At 37.9% G+C, this 19,233-nt stretch overlaps 1 pseudogene; it reads right to left on the bottom strand.

The window, feature by feature from the left end:
• Nucleotides 1–5,472: 5,472 nt before the first annotated feature.
• The window catches only part of LOC134807537 (uncharacterized), a 47,268-nt pseudogene continuing 33,507 nt past the window's right edge, over nt 5,473–19,233 (bottom strand).

Raw genomic sequence — 19,233 nt, 5'->3', positions numbered from 1 at the left:
CAACATGGTGAAACCCCGTCTCTACTAAAAATACAAAAATTAGCGAGGCGTGGTGGTGTGAGCCTGTAATTTCAGCTACCCACGAGGCTGAGGCAGGAGACTCGCTGGAACCTGGGAAGCAGAAGCTGTAGTGAGCAGAGATCATGGTACTGCACTCCAGCCTGGGAGACAGAGCAAGACTCCGTCTCAAAAAAAGAGAGTAAAAAAAAAAAAGAAAACTGATAGAAGTTGAAGTCAAAGGAATAGTCACAGTTAAGTCATATAGGCCATGGTGAGATTTTTAATTCTTTTGAAAATGTTGACTTTGAGACATTTATTGGACAATCAGATGAGAATATTACTCAGCCATGTGGATTTACTAGTTTGGAGTTTAGGAGAAACCTGAAGCATAAAGGTGTACCTTTTGTACACGTTAGCATATATAATATATTTAAAGCTAGAAGACTGGATATAATGCAAATTGAACATTATAGAATCTATGAAAATGATTTACTCAGTTGATGCCTTATTAGATATATTGGGGTTCAAGAGATGAGTGTATTTTGCAGCATAGCAGACTATGATTATAATAAAACTAAAAAAATTGATTTATGTAGGAAGTTGAATTTTAAAGAGAATTAGTGACTTTGATTTCAGCTATGTTATGTTTAGAAGACATAAGATAAATCTTATAAAAAATGTAGAGTAGGCAACTAGAGAAGAGGGAGCAGAAATTGGAAGAAAGAAAAGGAAAAAAATGTAAAGATTTTGGTGTTCTCAGCCAAGAAATGATACCTGAAGTTAAAAAACATAGGATATAATGTCATTTTATCAGCAGTATACAGTATGGTGAGAATTCCAGATTCATAACTGATTATGTTAGTCTGAATAATGGCGTCCCCCCAAATATATCCATAACCCAATCTCTGGGACATGTAAATTACCTCATGTGGCAAAAATAACTTTGCGGATATGATTAAGTTAGAGATCTTGAAATGGGGAGATTACCATAGATTATCTAGGTATGCTCTAAATAATACATGCACATTCATAAGAGGGAGGGAGGCAGATGGGAAATATATATATATATATACACACACACATATATGTGTGTGTATGTGATATTTCTAGCACTTGTAAAGATTCCTTGAATAGTAATTTTTTATATTTAGATCTCTATTAAATTTTATTCTGTGTATATAAATGTACATAGTACAAATCTGAAAACTTTCATCAATAAGTTATCAATAGTTCCAATAATGCTTATGGGAAGAGACTAAAATTTAATATATATAAGCATTGTAAAGAAGTACTTTAAATGAATTTCTATATAGAAAAATTAACCATAAAGCAATATGAGAAGCTTGTAAATAGTGATGTTAACAGGAAAGTAGGAATCTGTCTTAACTAGAGATGCAACTGAAATATATCAACTGATGAAAAATGAAATCAATAATCAACATGTATTATATTTACTGCTTGCCTGTTACACACTTAAACACCTGATGGCTTGAGCTACACAATGAACAAGACATCATAGTTCCTCCATTTTTTTTTACCAATAGTTTTAGGTTTACAGGAAAATTAAGAAGAATGTACAGAATGTCCCCATATACCCCTCATATATTTTTCCATATTATTGACATCTTACATTAGCATGGCACATTTGTTACAACTAATGAACCAGTCTTGATGTATTATTATTAAGTCCATATTTTTCAGATTTATTTAGTTTTACCCTCATGTCCTTTATTTGTTCCAGGGTCCCATATGACATTTAACTGTCATGTCTCCTTAGGCTCCTCTTGGCTATGAATATTTCTCAGATTTTCTTTATATTTTGATGACCTTGACAATTTTGAGGTGCACTGGAGAAGTGTTTTACAGAACGAACCTACAATGGGATATATGGAATTTGTCTGAACATCTTTCCATGAGTAGACTGAAGTCATGGGTTTAGGGGAGGAATACGGCAGAGGTAAATGTCTCTTTTTATCATATATCATATGTATAAAATGTCAACATGACTACTGATACTGTCCTCAATCACCTGGCTGAGGTTGTGTTTCGCAGGTTTCGTTGCTGTAAAGTTACTGTTCCACCGCCTACGTTTCCATGATGTGTTATTTGGAAGGAAGTCACTATGCTCAGCCCATACTTAAGAAGTGGGAAGTTATGCTCCACCTTCATGTGTGTCTACATAAATTATGTGGATTTTTTTTTTTTTTTTTCGAGACGGAGTCTCTCACTGTCGCCCAGGCTCGAGTGCAGTGGCCAGATCTTGGCTCACTGCAAGCTCCGCCTCCTGGGTTCACGCCATTCTCCTGCCTCACCCTCCCGAGTAGCTAGGACTACAGGCGCCCGCCACCAAGCCTGGCTAATTTTTTTGGTATTTTTAATAGAGACGGGGTTTCACCGTGTTAGCCAGGATGGTCCCGATCTCCTCACCTCGTGATCCGCCCGCCTCGGCCTCCCAAAGTGCTGGGATTACAGGCATGAGCCACCGCACCCGGCCAATTATGTGGAATTTTTATGCATGGGAGATTTGCCTCTTCTCCCCGTTTATTACTTTATTCAATCATTTATTTTTTAATTTTTTTTTAATTTTTAATTTTGGGGAGTACGTAGTAGGTATATATATTTCTGGGGTACGTGAGATGTTTTGATACAGGCAGGCAATATGAAATAAGGACATTATATGAAGAATGGGGTATTCATTCCCTCCAGTATTTATCCTTTGAGTTAAAATCAACCCAATTACACTCTAAATTATTTTAAAATATACAATTAAGTTATTGACTATAGTCACCTGCTTGTGCTATGAAACAGTAGGTCTTATTCATTCTTTCTATGGTTTGTATCCATTAACTATCCCCACCTACTTCTTATTTGTGGGATTTAAAAAATCAAATCAATCATTTATTTAGATCAGTATGGACTCATGAATATTTATTTTATACTTTGGGTTATTATCCAATATTACTTTATTTATTCTGTTGCTCCAATTATTCCAGGTTTGGCCATTAGGAGTTCTTTCTGGTATCCCTTATGTCCCACTGACATTCTCCATCAATGTGTGTGTGTGAGTTTTAACAGTTTATTACTTTCTGGTAATCCAAGGTGCTTCAGGGTCACCTTTCCCACCCTGGTTCTAGAATAACCAATTTCTCTGAGAAGCCATGCTTCCTTTTATCAGAGAATAGTATTAGATACTAAGATCTCTGTGCTAGGTGTGCTTGTTGCTACTTGGGCAATTTTTAAAGTACTTTCAGCTAACGGAACAAGGAAATACACATGTTTATTTTACCCTTGTGTATATACACATATCTGTAAGTATTTTCATAAGCAAACTGTGTCTATGTTAATCTAAGCATGAGTTTTTATTGATGTCTCCAACTGTAATCCTTCATTACATGGGCCTTTCTAGCCTTCTCTTTTTCTTAAATTTAAATTCTCACTCCAACAGTGAGAAACCTGGCTCCCACCACTCACCCTCCATTTACTTATTTCTTCACTTCCAATATATATGTGTAGCAGTATCAGAATTGTAAACCTTGTATCCCATCCTACACTTTCTTCACTTCCAATATATATGTGTAGCAGTATCAGAATTGTAAACCTTGTATCCCATCCTACACTTTCTTAGCAAGCTTCTCAGGTGATTTTTGTATACATGAAAGTGATATGGTGGGTCAACCCCATTGAATAATTAATTTCTGGTTTTAATTACATTGAATTTTTCTCCCATTATAAGATTAAAAAAATTCATCTTAATTAGGACCACAATTTTCAAACTTTGTATTTTAAATATTATATATTAAATATTAAAATTAAATATTGTCTATTTACCTTTAATTTATAGACTTATCAGTAATAAAAGTAAATAACCATAGCAAAAAATCACAATAATAAATTTGTTTCCACACTTAATCTCATTTTGCTGATAATAAGTGATAGATTCCTCACTTTGAATGTAATTAGGTAACATCGTCCACCTCTGCAGGCTTTCCTTATTAATAATAGCAAATGTAATTCATTAGGATATATAAAAATGAAAACAGTTAACTGCCTACCAGAAGAAACACCTTAGTCAAGATTTAGGATGTAGGTAGCAGTGACCTACATAAACTAGCTTAAGGGGAAAAACAGAGTGGAGGTGGCTTAGATTAGAGCTTTCTAATGGGAACACAGAGGACAGAGGCAGGTCAGAGAAATATACAACAATGGGGAACTGCCAAGCCATATAAACTTTTGTTTTCATATCTTTGTTTCTGTGTACCTTTTTTTTTTTTCCCACTTAGCCTCTCTGGTTCATATGTCTGATAGAAGATGGTCATTCATGCCTCCTAAACTTGTGCTTTACTAGTTCAGCCATTCAAAACAAAGGTATTTTCTATGGACTGTATTAGTCAGGGTTCCCTAGAGGGACAGAACTAATAAGATATATATATATGTCTTAGTATACTAAGACATATATATAGATAGATAGTTATCTATATATCTATATATATCTTATATCTATCTATATATATCTATATCTATCTATCTATCTATCTATATCTTATATATATCTATATATATCTATATCTATCTATCTATATATCATATATATATCTCTATCTATATCTTATATATATCTATATATATGTCTTAGTATACTAGGATATATATATGTCTAGATATATATATATGTCTAGATATATATATATGTCTAGACATATATATATGTCTAGATATGTATATATGTCTTAGTATACTAGGATATATATATGTCAGTATAATAAGATATATATCCACATATATATATGTTTATTAAGTATTAACTTATACCATCACAAGGTCCCACAATAGGCTGTCTGCAAGCTTGAGGAGCAAGGAGAGCCAGTCCAAGTCTCAAAACTGAAGAACTTAGAGTCCCATGTTTGAGGGCAGAAAGCATCCAGTACGGAGAAAGATGTAGGCTGGGAGGCTAAGCCAGTCTTCCTTTTCACGTTTTTCTGCCTGCTTTATATTTGCTGGCAGCTGATTCGATTGTGCCCACCAGATTAAGGGTAGGTCTGCCTTCCACAGCCCACTGACTCAAATGTTAATCTCCTTTGGCAACACCCTCACAGACACATCCAGGATCAATACTTTGCATCCTTCAATCCAATCAACTTGACACTCGGTATTAACCATCATAAGTCCACCCCTTGTCAGCTTGAACCCATACACATCTCCTGAGATCACATATAATCTTCAAATAAAGACAATAATAAGGTCATAATTACACCTAACATAATACAACTATCCTTTGTACAACTGGAAATGCATCAATCCCCAACCCAAATACTATTACATAAAGTTAGCAATACTTAACTGCTGATATGAAGTCAATAAATCTTCTGTCACATGATAAAGAAAAAGGAAATAAAATGAAGAAATTGTTTTAGTACAAGTGTATACATGCACAAACGTATTTTTAACCAAAGAAGGAGGAAATATTCATGACAGTTACAAGCCTCGTTTTTGCAGCTGGTCACACGGTCACAGCTGGTCATATGGTCATAGCTGGTATTAATGACTACCTTCCTCTACTACCCATTCTGTATTCCCTTTGCCTTCAGCAAGCACCTCAGCAGGTCACGTTTTTTTTTTTTTTTTTTTTCTCCCTGGGGGAGTGACCCAAACCTTCATTACAGACGGGTCTGGACCATATGTAGTCCTGCCTGAATTGTGCCATTGTTGTAGTTTCCCATTGACCTTAATCACAGGACATAGTGATACTAAGAGATGCCCTAATGGATCTCTTGTATTCTATGCATACTCTTCCTTACTTCCATTACGGAGTAGTAGACTGATTTCATCTTGATAGACTGATTTCATCTTTGGGTCGATCACCCCAGCCAACACTGTAACTCCCTTCTTAGCCTGTTCACTTAAAGGTAGGAGGAGCCCAAAGTGTCCAGGTGGCAATCTTAACTTCCAGTTTAATGGAATCATTGTTGTTTCTCCTGGCGGCAGCATTCCTTCCTCTGGAACTAAGACCTCTAGGCCAGCAGAACATAATGTCGTGGGAACAGGAAGCAAAAATTTTGTTAGTGGATTACTAGGGGTGATGTGAGTGGTGCCACTTCTTCAATACCCTGATTCCTGGACCCATGAATTCTGGTTATGGGAGAAACAGTGCCATGTATTGGATGCTAATTCAGAGCATACATGGCCTCTGGAGAACTTTGCTCCAGCCCTGCAAAGTATTGGCACCTAGTTGGCATTGTAATTGTGACTTCCAAAGACCATTCCACCTTTCTATCAATCCAGCTGCTTCCAGATAATAGGGAACATGGTAAGACCAGTTAATTCCATGAGCGTGAGCCCCCTGCTGCACTTCTTTAGCCATAAAGTAAGTGCCTTGGTCAGAGGCAATGTTGTGTGGAATAACATGATAGTGGATAAGGCATTCCATGAGTACAAGGATGGTAGTCTTGGTAGACGCATTGCGTGCATGGTAGGGAAACCCATATCCAGAGTAAATGTCTATTCCAGTGAGGAAAAATCTCTGTCCTTTCCATGATGGAAGAGGTCCAATATAATCAACCTGCCACCAGGAAGCTGTCTGATCACCACGAGGATTGGTGCCATATCGAGGGGTCAGTGTTGGGCTCTGCTGCAGGCAAATTGGGCACTCAGCAGTGGCAGTAACCAGGTCAGCTTTGGTGACTGGAAAACCATGTTGCTGAGCCCATGCATAACCTCCATCCCTGCCACCATGGCCACTTTGTTTATGGGTCCATTGGGAAAGGACTGGGGTGGCTGGGGAATGATGCTGAGTCCACAGAACAGGTCATTCTATCCACTTGATTATTAAAATCTTCCTCTGCTGAGGTCACCCATTGATGAGCACTCACGTGGGATATAAATATCTTCATAGTTTTGGCCCACTTAGAGAGGTGAATCCACATACCTCTTCCCCAAATTTCTTTGTCACCAATTCTCCAATTATGCTTCTTCCAAGTTTCTGACCATCCAGCCAAACCATTGGCTAAAGCCCATGAATCAGCATATAATGGCACATCTGGCCATTTCTTTTTCAATGCAAAGTGCACAGCCAGGTGTACTGCTCAAAGTTCTGCCCACTGGGAAGATTTCCCTTCACCGTTGTCCTTCAGGGATGTCCTAGAAAAGGCTTGTAGAGCTGCAGCTGTCCACTTTCAGGTGGTGCCTGCATATCGTGCAGAACCATCTGTGAACCAGGCTCTAGTCTTCTCTTCCTCTGTTAACTGATCATAGGGAACTCCCCATGAGGTCATTGGTGTGCTGGGGGAGAGAAAGCAGGGTGGCAGGAGTAGAGACCATGGGCATTTGAGCCACTTCCTCATGTAACTTAGTTGTGCCTTCAGGACCTCCTTGAGCCCTATCACGTACATACCACTTCCATTTGATGATGAAATGTTTCTGTGCATGACCCACTTTATGGCTAGCTGAGTCATAGAGTATCCAGTTCATGACAGGCAATTCAGGTCGCATGGTGACTTTAAGACCCATATTCAAATGGCCAGTTTTCACCAAAGCCCAGTAACAGGCAAAGAGCTGTCTCTGAAAAGGAGAGTAGTTATCTGCAGAAGATGTCAGGGCCTTGCTCCAAAATCCTAGAGGTCTCTACTGTGATTCACCTATGGTGGCCTGACAAATGCTCCAAACAGCATCCCTATCTGCCACTGACACCTCAAGGACCATTGGATCTCCTGGGTCATAGGGCTAAAGTGGCAGAGCAGCTTGCACAGCAGCCTGGACCTTTTGCAAAGCCTTCTCCCGTTCTGGACCCTAATCAAAACTGGCAGTCTTTCAAGTCACTAGATAAATAGGCCAGAATAACACACCCAAATGAGGAATGTGTTGTCTCTGAAAATCAAATAGGCCCACTAGATGTTGTGCCTCTTTCTTGGTTGTAGAAGGGGCCAAATGCATCAACCTATCCTTCACCTTAGAAGGAATATCTTGACAGGCCCCACACCACTGAACTCCTAGAAATTTTGCTGAGGTAGAAGTTCTGTGAATTTTAGTCAGATTTATTTCCCATCCTCTGACACGCAAATGTCTCAGCAATAAGTCCAGTGTGTTTGCTACTTCTTGCTCACTGGATCCAATCAACACAATGTCATCAATGTAATGGACCAGTGTGCTACCTTGCAGAAGCAAAAAATGATCAAGAACCAAAGTTGGAGAGTTGATATACCCCTGAGGTAAGAGAGTAATTGTGTATTGCTGGCCTTGCCAGCTGAAGGCAAATTGCTTCTGGTGGGCCTTATGGACAGGAATGGAGAAAAAGGCATTTGCCAAGTCAATGGCTGCATATCAGGTACTAGGAGATGTGTTAATTTCCTCAAGCAATGAAACCACATCTGGTACAGCAGCTGAAATTGGAGTCACCACTTGGTTAAGCTTAGGATAATCCACTGTCATTCTCCAAGATCCATCTGTCTTCTGTACAGGCCAAATGGGAGAGTTGAATGGGGATGTGGTAGGAATCACCACCCCTGTGTGTTTGAAATTCTTGATGGTGGCACTAATCTCTGCAGTCTTCCCAGGGATGTGATATTGGTTTTGATTTACTATTTTTCTAGGCAGCTCTAATAGCTTCCATTTGGACTTTCCCACCATAATAGCCCTCACCTACCAGTCAGAGAGCCAATGTGGGGGTTCTGCCAGCTACTAAGTATGTCTATGCCAATTATGCATTCCGGCACTGGGGAAATAACAGGATGAGTCCAGGGACACACTGGACTCACTGTAAGTTTGACCTGAGCTAAAACCCCATTAATTACCTGACCTCCATAAGCCCCTACTTTAACTGGAGGACCACAATGACGTTTTGGTTCCCCTGGAGTCAAGGTCAGCTCAGAGCCAGTGTCTAGTAGTCCCAGAAATGCCTGATCATTTCCCTTTCCCTAGTGCACAGTTATCCTGGTAAAAGGCTGGAGGCCTCCTTGGGGAAGGATGGGAGAAAGATTCACTGCGTAAATTGTCAGTAATGTAGTGGGGTCCTTCCTCAACGGGACCTGGCCTCCCCTTCATTCAAGGGGTTCTGTGCCTGTAAACTAACTCAAGTCTGGAAATTGATTGAGGGAAATTGATCCTTTGTTTTTAAAATTCAAAGTAATCTTTTTCTATTTGACTTAGAAGTTTTCTCCTTACATAAATTAAGTAGAAATGCAATAGGCTTCCTATCAACTTCACTTATAGGACCACCATAATTAATTAGCCAATGCCAGAGCTCTGCATGAGTCAGATTATTCTGATTGCTGGTTTGTCTCTGCTGTCCATTATGGTAGCTATGCCCATCTTGCCTTTGATGGTTGAGTGCCACCACTTTGCCCCTGCTACCTCCAGATCCAATTATTCCCATTGTATTTAAATTTTGCAGTTGAGTGGCTGTGGTTCTCACTATTAGATCTGACATACAGAGAAGAGCAATCACAGGGCTCTTCAATGATGCAGGTGCTGACCTCACAAGTCTATTTTGCAAGACATTGGTCAAGGGTATATCTTCTGACCCTCTCAGCTCGGATGAGTAGGTCTAAAGTGACTAATCCACTCTACCACCTCAATCTCCCTAAGCCTTTGGATCCCTTCTTCTGCATTATACCAAGGGAAATCAGGCATTTCCAGCTCGCTCACAGTGGGCCATCTTTTAATCCATATTTCAGCTAACCAAGCAAATAAACTATTAGAACCTTTTTTAACTCCCCGAGCTGCAACATTAAATGCAGAGTCCCTACTAGTGAGCCCAAATCAACAAATTCAGCCTGATCCAACTCATGTTTCTTCCACCATTATCCCATACCCTTAGTATCCATTCCCAAGCCTGTTCTCCAGATTTCCGTTTACATAAATTAGAGAATTCAAGCTGTTCTTTTCGAGTGTAGCACAGCTCCTCATGGATCACACTCTCAACCTCACCTCTAGGGCCCCGCTGGGACTTTAGTTATAGGTCTAGAAGCAAACAGGGGTGTTGGGGGTGGCTTCTGAGGAGAATCAACATTATTTTACCTGGCAACTGCCTTAGAGGAGGCCATCACTATTGCCCCAGGCAGCTCAGGGTTCTCCCCTCAGACAAAGGTGGAAAGGCTGATGGCAGCATGGGTCAGGAGGTGATGCTGCCACTACTGGGAATGGGGAAGCTGTTCTTCTGGCAAAAAGGTTCACCAGAGTTTACAAACTCAGTGTCCTCAGCTTCATCAGGTTCCTCCTACTTGTCCCCATTCCAGGTTGCGGTGTCCATTTATTTTCCAATCAATGCTCTCACTTTAACAGTAGACACTTGGTGAGGCTGTGCATGCAGCTTTCATTGCAGGTCAGCCACTCACATGATAAGATCTTGTATCTGTTTTTCCACCATTTCAGCTCTTTCTCTAAAGGAGATAATACTCCCATACAGGGCAATCTTAGCAGATTTGAGCCTCAGTATCTGCTTCTGAAGCTGGGAGACAGAATCCCTGAGTTCATCATTTTCTTTCATCACTTTTTCCACTGAACTTAGGAACACCCAACCAGCTTCATTATGTTCCTTGGTTCTCCACATATGGTCAAAGGTATTATGTATAGTGTCACTAAGTTCCTTGCCTCTCACAAGCGGTGAATCAGGAGTGTCAAATGCATTTATTTTGCACATTCTCTAAATAGTTCACTCCAAGGACTGTCAGTATTCTGCACACCATTAGAAGTAGAATCTTTAGTATTTTGGGGTGTAATCATGTTAAGCAGCCAACTCCAGAAACCCCAAAACCAATGAAGGAACTCCATCCTTAATATTCTGTTCCTCTAGAACCACTCCTGGTACCAAAATCTATATTAATTAGGGTTCTCTAGAGGGACAGAACTAATAGGGTATATATATATATATGTGTGTGTGTGTGTGTGTATGTGTATATATATGTGTGTGTGTGTGTGTATATATATATATGGAGTTTATTAACTTGCATGATCACAAGGTCCCACAATAGACTGTCTGCAAGCTTGAGGAGCAAGGATAGCCAGTTCGAGTTTCAAAACTGAAGAACTTGGAGTCCAGTGCAGGAAGCATCCAGCATGGGAGAAAGATATAGGCTGGGAGGCTAGGCCAGTCTCCCTTTTCATGTTTTTCTGCCTGCTTTATATTCACTGGTGGCTGATTAGATTGTGCCCACCAGACTAAGGGTGGGTCTGCCTTCCGCAGCCCACTGACTCAAATGTTAATCTGCTTTGGCAACACCCTCACATACACACCCAGGATCAATACTTTGCATCCTTCAATCCAATCAAGTTGACACTCATATTAACCATCACAGACAGTGAGAGACTCTCATTGGCCTCTGATTTAGCCAAGCAAGGCCTTAAGGACAGGAGATACATTTGTCTAAATGGCTGGTCTAATCATGGTAGGGAAGCTGGGCACTAAGTAAATGGTGTCTGCGACTAGGCAGTATCTTCACATTGTGAGCTACAAAGCTTAATAAGACATTGAACATCAATAAAGGAGCACATCTACTTAGGTTAAAATGATTTTAGGTTAGTGGGCCTACAGTGCTGCCTGAACCATTTCTCTGGTATATTATTTCATCTAATATATTTTATATAGTTTCTAAAACACTACATTCATTTATTAATATTTTCCTTTCAAATAAATTTTATTTTTTAGGGAAGTTTTAGGCTCACAGAAATATTGGGCAGAAAGTACAGAAATTTTTCAAATACTTGTACTTCTTGCCCCTATGCATGCATAACCTCCCCCACTGCAAATATCCCCCACCAGAGTGGTACATTTGTTACAATTGAAGAACCTACATTAACACATCATTATCATCCAAAATCCATGGTTTACAGTAGTATTCATTCCTGGTTTTTATATTCTATGGGTTTTCAGAAAATGCATAATGGCAGTATCCATCATTGTATTATCATACAAAATGGTTTCACTGCCCTAAAATCCCTGTGGTCTGCCTAGTCACCCTTCCCTCCCCTCAACTTCTGGCAACCGCTGATCTTTTTACTCTCTCCAGTTTCGACTTGTCCAGAATGCCATGTACTTGGAATCATGCAGTACGCATCCTTTTCCCATTGACTTCTTTCACTTAGTAATATATGTTTAAGGTTGTACCCCATAAATATGTACACCTACTGTGTACCCAGAAAAATTGAAAATAAAAAAAATTTTAAAAAGATTCCTCCATGTCTTTTCATGGCTTGTTGCTCATTTCTTATTTCTCTTATTTTTTTATTTTTTTGGAGACAGAATCTGACTCTGTCACCCAGGCTGGAGTGCAGTGGTGGGATCTTGGCTCACTCCGACCTCCACCTCCTGAGTAGCTGGGATTACAGCTATGCCATCACACCTAGCTAATTTTTGTATTTTTTTGTAGAGATGGAGGTTTCATCATGTTGGCCAGGCTGGTCTCAAACTCCTGGGCTCAAGCGATCCACACGCTTTTGCCTCCCAAAATGTTGGGGTTAAAGGCATGAGCCACCACGCGTGGCTCATCTCTTTTTAGTGCTGAATAATATTCCCATTCATTCACTCTTGATCAGTCACATCTAGAGTCCTCACCTACATAAGAAGTGTTACTACTCCCAGTCGTGTATTTAGGAGTGGGAGTTGTTCATGTCAAAGTTCCCATAAATGAATAAATCTCTCAGTAAGAGAGATTCATCATTGTTTGCCTTATTCCAAAAGATAAACATCCCAGCTTTCCTAAGTTTCTCAAAACTCACGTTTTCTACTAATAAACATTTATTGATCATAAAATTGCTAGTATTCTAACACCCCAGAGACTCAGAGAGCCCAGCTGAACTCAGTGAATATCTAAAAAGAATAAAATAAAGGTCAACAAAGACACAGCCCAGCACCTATGCAAATACACCTTCAAAATTACTTTTCTCACTTGAGGCAATGTTCTATAATTAAATTCCTCAAGTGAGAGAAGGATTAGCCTGAGTGGTTTAAAGTTAAAGTGTGTACTTTATGAGTTAATGAAATATGAGGAACACATATAATTTCCTGGAGATGATAAAAAAAATCTGTACTGTCCAATCAAAAGATAATTAAAACTTATCTTCCTATGTCCCACTTGACTTAAAAAAAATTGAGTGCTATAGAAGTTATAAGATGTATCCTTATATTCCTAAAATGATATCACTTTTCTTCTTTAACTTCTGGAGTTTACCTGGTTTCCAAGTGAATAAAAAGTTTCCAAGTAAGAGGGCATACTTACTATTTGATAACAGAGCTGTATTATTAAGCCGTAAATGTCCGGCTTTCTGATGTCTGACACACAGTGGCAAAGTCTTATACATTCAAGAAGAGAACTTTGTCTCTAAAAGGTTGCCCCAGTGACTCCTTCCAAGATGCTAACATTCTTTTTGAACACTGGATTCCATCAAGAATTGCTCATGCAATGTCAAGTTAATTATTAATTTCATAATTTATTCTCAAGGACAAGGCTCCCTAAGAATGATATTCCCTTAAAATGAATCTTAGACTAATTTTACAGATATACAGCCACTAAAATGTAAACAACCTAATACCAACTAGAAACTAACTGCAAAGAGAGAGAGAGACTAGACAATTTTCTTTCTGAAATAACAAGAGTTTAAAATCTACACGTGGAATATATTACTTACATTCATTTTTAAGTCTGAAAACAGTGAATCATATGGGTGGATGGTTTTGCTGGCAGCAAATACGGAGAAGGCCTTAAGGCAGCAAGTATATGTTAAGTATTAGGTCCTAGGGGAATACTATAATAATTACATATAGCCACTAGCCTTAAGAATATTATAATGACATTAAAAGCAATGCCAATTTTAAAAAATTAATATCCATTAAATTAAATTTATTGTGTAAAGTACTCTTTAATGTGAAACCCAAAACAAGCATACTAGAAAATATAAATAAAAATATATTTCTAACTATATTTATAGGGTTCCTGAGCATTATAGAAATGGAAGATGGTAAAAGTGGGGAAATTTCTATTTTAGGCGTATGTGAATATATTATGTAACTTCTGCAGCATTCAAATTTTTGATTTGCATATGGTGTCACTTGCCAGAAGCAGATATTTTATGCATAACCACAGATGGGAGCTGTTAGCTGGGATTTTGTCTTCAGCTCATCATCATTAGATATTAACTGGAATGGATCAGTACCTACCTGCAGGCTCTCACAAGCATAAAAAAGAAAAAAAAGCAGAGTTAATCAGTTTGAAGATCACAGCTCAACTGGCTGTAAGGAAAGCATCACAAATTATGGAAAATATTTGGTATATATTCTTCAAAATTAAATTGGTTGTACTCGAGTAATTGTAGAGTGTTTAAAAGGAAACTCTGATACTCTAAAAAGTCCAGGTCAGGACTGTGAAAGAAATAAGAGTTCACCATTCCCTTGTACTAGTTCTGGGACAATACCCTTGAAAATCTATCAAAATAGAGGCAAGAGTGTGAAACTGATGCAACATTTCAAAATAATTTCCCTTTAAATTTTATCAAGTTTGAAAATGCTTATATCAATGAAATTTACAAATATGCTTTATCAAGTTATTGTTCATATTACAATATAATACAGGTTTGTTTCAGTCACATAATAGAGGATAATGACTTTTTTCAAAGATTGCTCTATGTCTTATGTCTTATACCTTCAGAATGTTTAGTATCTTTTATTGATTATCTTGTATTTAAACAACACGAGTATAATGGGAAACTTATTTAAGAACAAAAAGTTAAAGACAATTCAAAAGAAGCAAATAGGAAAGAAAGGTTATATTACTATTATTTGGCTTCTGGTTTTACATAGTTACTTCAAGAAATTTTCTTTGGGACGTGTGAATTTTTAATTTTATAGTTTTTTTTTTTATTTTTTAGAGACTAGTCTTGCGCTGGCATGCGGTGGAACAATCATAGCTCACTGCAGCCTTCTACCTTGAATTCCTGGGCTCAAGTGATCCTCCAGCCAACCTTGGCTTCCCAAAGTCTGGAAATACAGGCATGAGCCACTACACCCAGCCTGGATTCTGATCTCAGCTCCATCACTCTAAAGTTCAATTTCATTTGTGTGACATTCAGATGCTAAATTCTATATTTATTTCACAAGCTTCTTAGGAGGATTGAATAAGACCATAAGCTCCAGAGCACCATTCAGATTACATATTAAAAATCATTTCCAGAGCCTTGTGCAAGGATGGGAGAAAAGACAGGGGAGAAAGATATATTCAGAATGAGAAGAACTATTCCAGATTAATTGATAGGGCAAGGAGAGGTGAAATAAAAAAGAGAACACTCACATAGCATTTCCCATCAAACTGCCATTTCCTCCAATTGTTTTTTATTTTTATTTTTATTTTTTATTTTTTCTCCTGGCAGGGGTTGGCAACTTCTGAACAGGTAAGCCAGATTTTATTATTTATTTCTTTGAGGGTAGTTGTGAAAGAAGGTAGTTCCTAAAGAGAAAAGGCAGAGACGTGTCTCTGACACTCTATATTTAGGAAGCTCCTCTGGTCACATGTGTTTACTGGGAGAAAGCAATGAAAAGTTTTGACAATTCTGTACACTTCTCAAATATTACTTAGTTGGTAAAGCAACGGGCCCCTTTATACAATAATGTTAATAGTTGTCATCTAATGTTTTCTAAGTTTAAATTTTTGAACAATGGCTTTATTAAATAAACCCAGAAGTATCAACTATGTCTTAAATATTGTTGTAAGTGAGAGAGAGACTAGTGGAAATTAAGTACAAGACTTTCCTTGAAGGATTTGCAATTTGATTTAGAAAATAAGACATGTATGGCCAGGTGCGGTGGCTCACGCCTATAATCCCAGCACTTTGGGAGGCCAAGGTGGGCGAATCTCAAGGTCAGGAGATTGAGACCATCCTGGTTAACAGAGTGAAACCCCGTCTCTACTAAAAATACAAAAAATTAGCTGGGCGTGGTGGTGGGCGCCTGTAGTCTCAGCTACTCGGGAGGCTGAGGCAGGAGAATGGCGTGAATCCGGGAGAAGAGCTTGCAGTGAGCCGAGATAGCGCCACTGCACTCCAGCCTGGGTGACAGAGCGAGACTACATCTCAAAAAAAAAAAAAAAAAAAAAAAAGAAAAAGAAAATAAGACATGTATACAGGCAATAAACAAAGAGAAAGCCATACAAAGTTAAATATATTGTTTTCCAAGCACCAGATTATATGGCAGTGGGTATGAAATGCTATAGAAATTCAGCAAAGAAACGGTAAGTTAAGAAAAAACACTCTGCAGTTCCATGCAACTCTTAAAGTAGGAACAGAACTTAGAAATCACATATGTAGACAAGCCTCTTATATACAAACAGACTTCAAGCTCCAGCAGCTAATGTAGCTTGTTAGAGGTGACTTGAGAACTAAAATCTTCATTTTCAACACCCTAGTCACCTTGTGCTAAACAAAACTTGACATTGGCAGTGGAGGCTGGGCAGGCTTTGGATGATAAGGGGAGTTAGTATTTTAGGAAAGCAGTTGGGTAAACTGTAAAATGAACAGCTTTAGGAGCTGGCTATATTTTATTATAGCAATAGATCCTTTATGAAAGTAGTTTTATTGATTTATAGGATTAATCACATTAACAAAGAACTTTGTTTCACACATTGGAGAGCCATCAAATAAGTATTTGCTGAATATAAAAGCATAAAGATAACTTGATTTATGTAATGGAATCTATTTTTTTTTTTTCTTTACAATTCTAGAAGAATGGATGATAGAAACAATAGTAACCTCACAATTAATGTTTTTAACTAGGAAATAGTGATTGTGAATTTAGTATTTGGAGATTACATTTCCAGCTCTCCATCTACCACAAATGAACACTTTTTGTGTTCACCTTTATATTATGAACACCTTTTGTGAACACCTTTATATTCTCAACTGAAAGGGAAAAGTAAGTAATCTCATATTCTCTTTCTGAGTCATCATTCAGACTTTAAAATGAATATCTGTTTGGGTGATGGACAAACATCATTTGTGAGCTAATATTTGAAGAAAACAATGCAATAGAAGCCTTAAATGCTGCCATTATATACCTGAGACTAGTTTTTTCTTTGATTTCTAATTGTTTAAAATTCCTATCATAATTTTGAATCTATTTCATTGATTTTTTATTCACTTTAAATAAACTAACATTTATTTAGTGCATACCCTGGGTCAAATACTGTTTGGTGCTAAAAATATGGAGATGGAATGGCAATTCCTTTGCCAAATAAAACGATAATTAAGGCCTACTACAGTGAGACATACTTTAGAATCCATTATACCTAAGGTACTTTAAATATGCTACGTAATTTAATTTTTATAATAATATATAAATTATCCCATTTATAGAAGATGAATAGAAATATTGCCTAGCATAATGTAAAACCCACAAAAACATAGACAGAAAAATGTATAACATCTTATTAATTACAAATAGAAAATGTTTTTGTATTTTAAAAACTTCTAAAAAATGTTATCTTTATTTTTCTGTGTTTGAATTTAAACATGAAATTTACGAATACAATTCAGATTTTTCAAAAATAACCATTGAAAATGGTTTACATACTGAAATACTTACATTTAAACAAATTATCTGAAAATAAAAAAATGTATTTTACTTATTATCTCAATTGTTTTTGAAGAGACGTCGGCTTGGGGAGATGATTAAGCGTTTACAGTGCAGTGAATAAATGTAAACTATTCCTTTATATGTCTTAAAAACACAAAAGAAAATAGTTTCGTGACTGCAGTTATTAGAACAAAAGCTATTTAGCCTTTATTCCTGTGCTCTGACTGGGAAACTTTAATAATGATTTAAGACCTATTTCATATGCCCCTCTTATTCAATTATTAACACATTTTATTATTAGTCATATGTTCTGTTAGATGATGCAAAAAATAAGAAAATATAGGTTCTATAACCTCAGGATGCTACTGATCTATTAAAGAGGCAGACATCAAGAAAATAATTAAAATATAATTAAAAATTACTTATGTCTATCAATCAAATAAAAAAGCCACTTTTAATTATTTAAGTATTAAATTTTAATATAAGGAAATAGAAGCTTAAACAATCGTTGCAAGGTGTGATAGAAATGAAACGGCTTCATCCCATTCCCCTCAAAGGATTTCCGCAGGTAGTTTGGTCAGCAGACGGTTTTCAGCTGTTTGCTTTTTAAAGGTCTGCTTCAGCTACAACAGCTTCCTTCATTCATGGTCACACCATTCCTGGAGCAGCTCACATCTGGTGACAGCCAAGAGTGGTTATAAAACCAAGCCATTTTAACCCAGTATAGCGCAACTTTAATAGCAATCATCACTCCATAGCTTCCTATCAGATTGACTGAAAATTTTCAGGTCTGCATCACGGTTTGACCTCTTTTTTTCCCCTATCTAGTTCTTCCATCTTCCTTTCACAGTGGATCCCTGATAAACATCTTGCATCCTAAATACGGTCTCAGCCCCTGGTTCTGGAAAATGCCAACCTGCACAGAAGAGCTGGGGGACCCCAAGTCAGGAAAGTTGCCATGGAAAATCTCAGTCTGTTCTTGCACTGCTATAAACAATTACCTGAGACTGGGCAATTTATAAAGAAAAGAGGTTAAATTGACTCACAGTTCTGCATGCTATACAAGAGGCATAGCTGGGGAGGCCTCAGGAAACTTACAATCATCGGAGAAGGCAAAGGGGGAGCAGGCACATATTCACATGGCCAGCAAGAGAGAGTGAGTGGGTGGGAGAGAGGTACTACACTATTTTTCTTTCTTTCTTTTTCTTTCTTTCTTTCTTTCTTTTTTCTTTCTTTCTTTCTTTCTTTCTTTCTTCTTTCTTTTTCTTTCTTCTTTCTTTCTTCCTTTCTTTCTTTTCTTTCTTCTTTCTTTCTTCCTTTCTTTCTTTTTTTTTTTTCTTTTTGAGACGGAGTCTTGCTCTGCCATCCAGACTGGAGTGCTGTGGCATGATCTTGGCTCACTGCAACTTCTGCCTCCCAGGTTCAAGCGATTCTTCTGCCTCAGCTTCCTGAGTAGCTGGGACTACAGGTGTGCACCACCACACCTGGCTAATTTTTGTATTTTTAGTAGAAACGGGATTTCACGATGTTGGCCAGGATGGTCTAAATCTCCTGACCTCGTGATCCACCCGCCTCGGCCTCCCAAAGTGCTGGGATTACAGGCGTGAGCCACTGTACCTGGCCTAGAGAGATGCTACAAACTTTTAAACAACTAGATCTCCTGAGAATTCTACAGTGAGACAGCACTA

This window comes from Pan troglodytes, chromosome 10 (assembly GCF_028858775.2).
Source record: "Pan troglodytes isolate AG18354 chromosome 10, NHGRI_mPanTro3-v2.0_pri, whole genome shotgun sequence".
In the NCBI taxonomy this organism is placed as follows: Eukaryota; Metazoa; Chordata; class Mammalia; order Primates; family Hominidae; genus Pan; species Pan troglodytes.
Note: the sequence above shows the minus strand (reverse complement) of the source record. Positions and strands in the feature narration are given on the sequence as shown.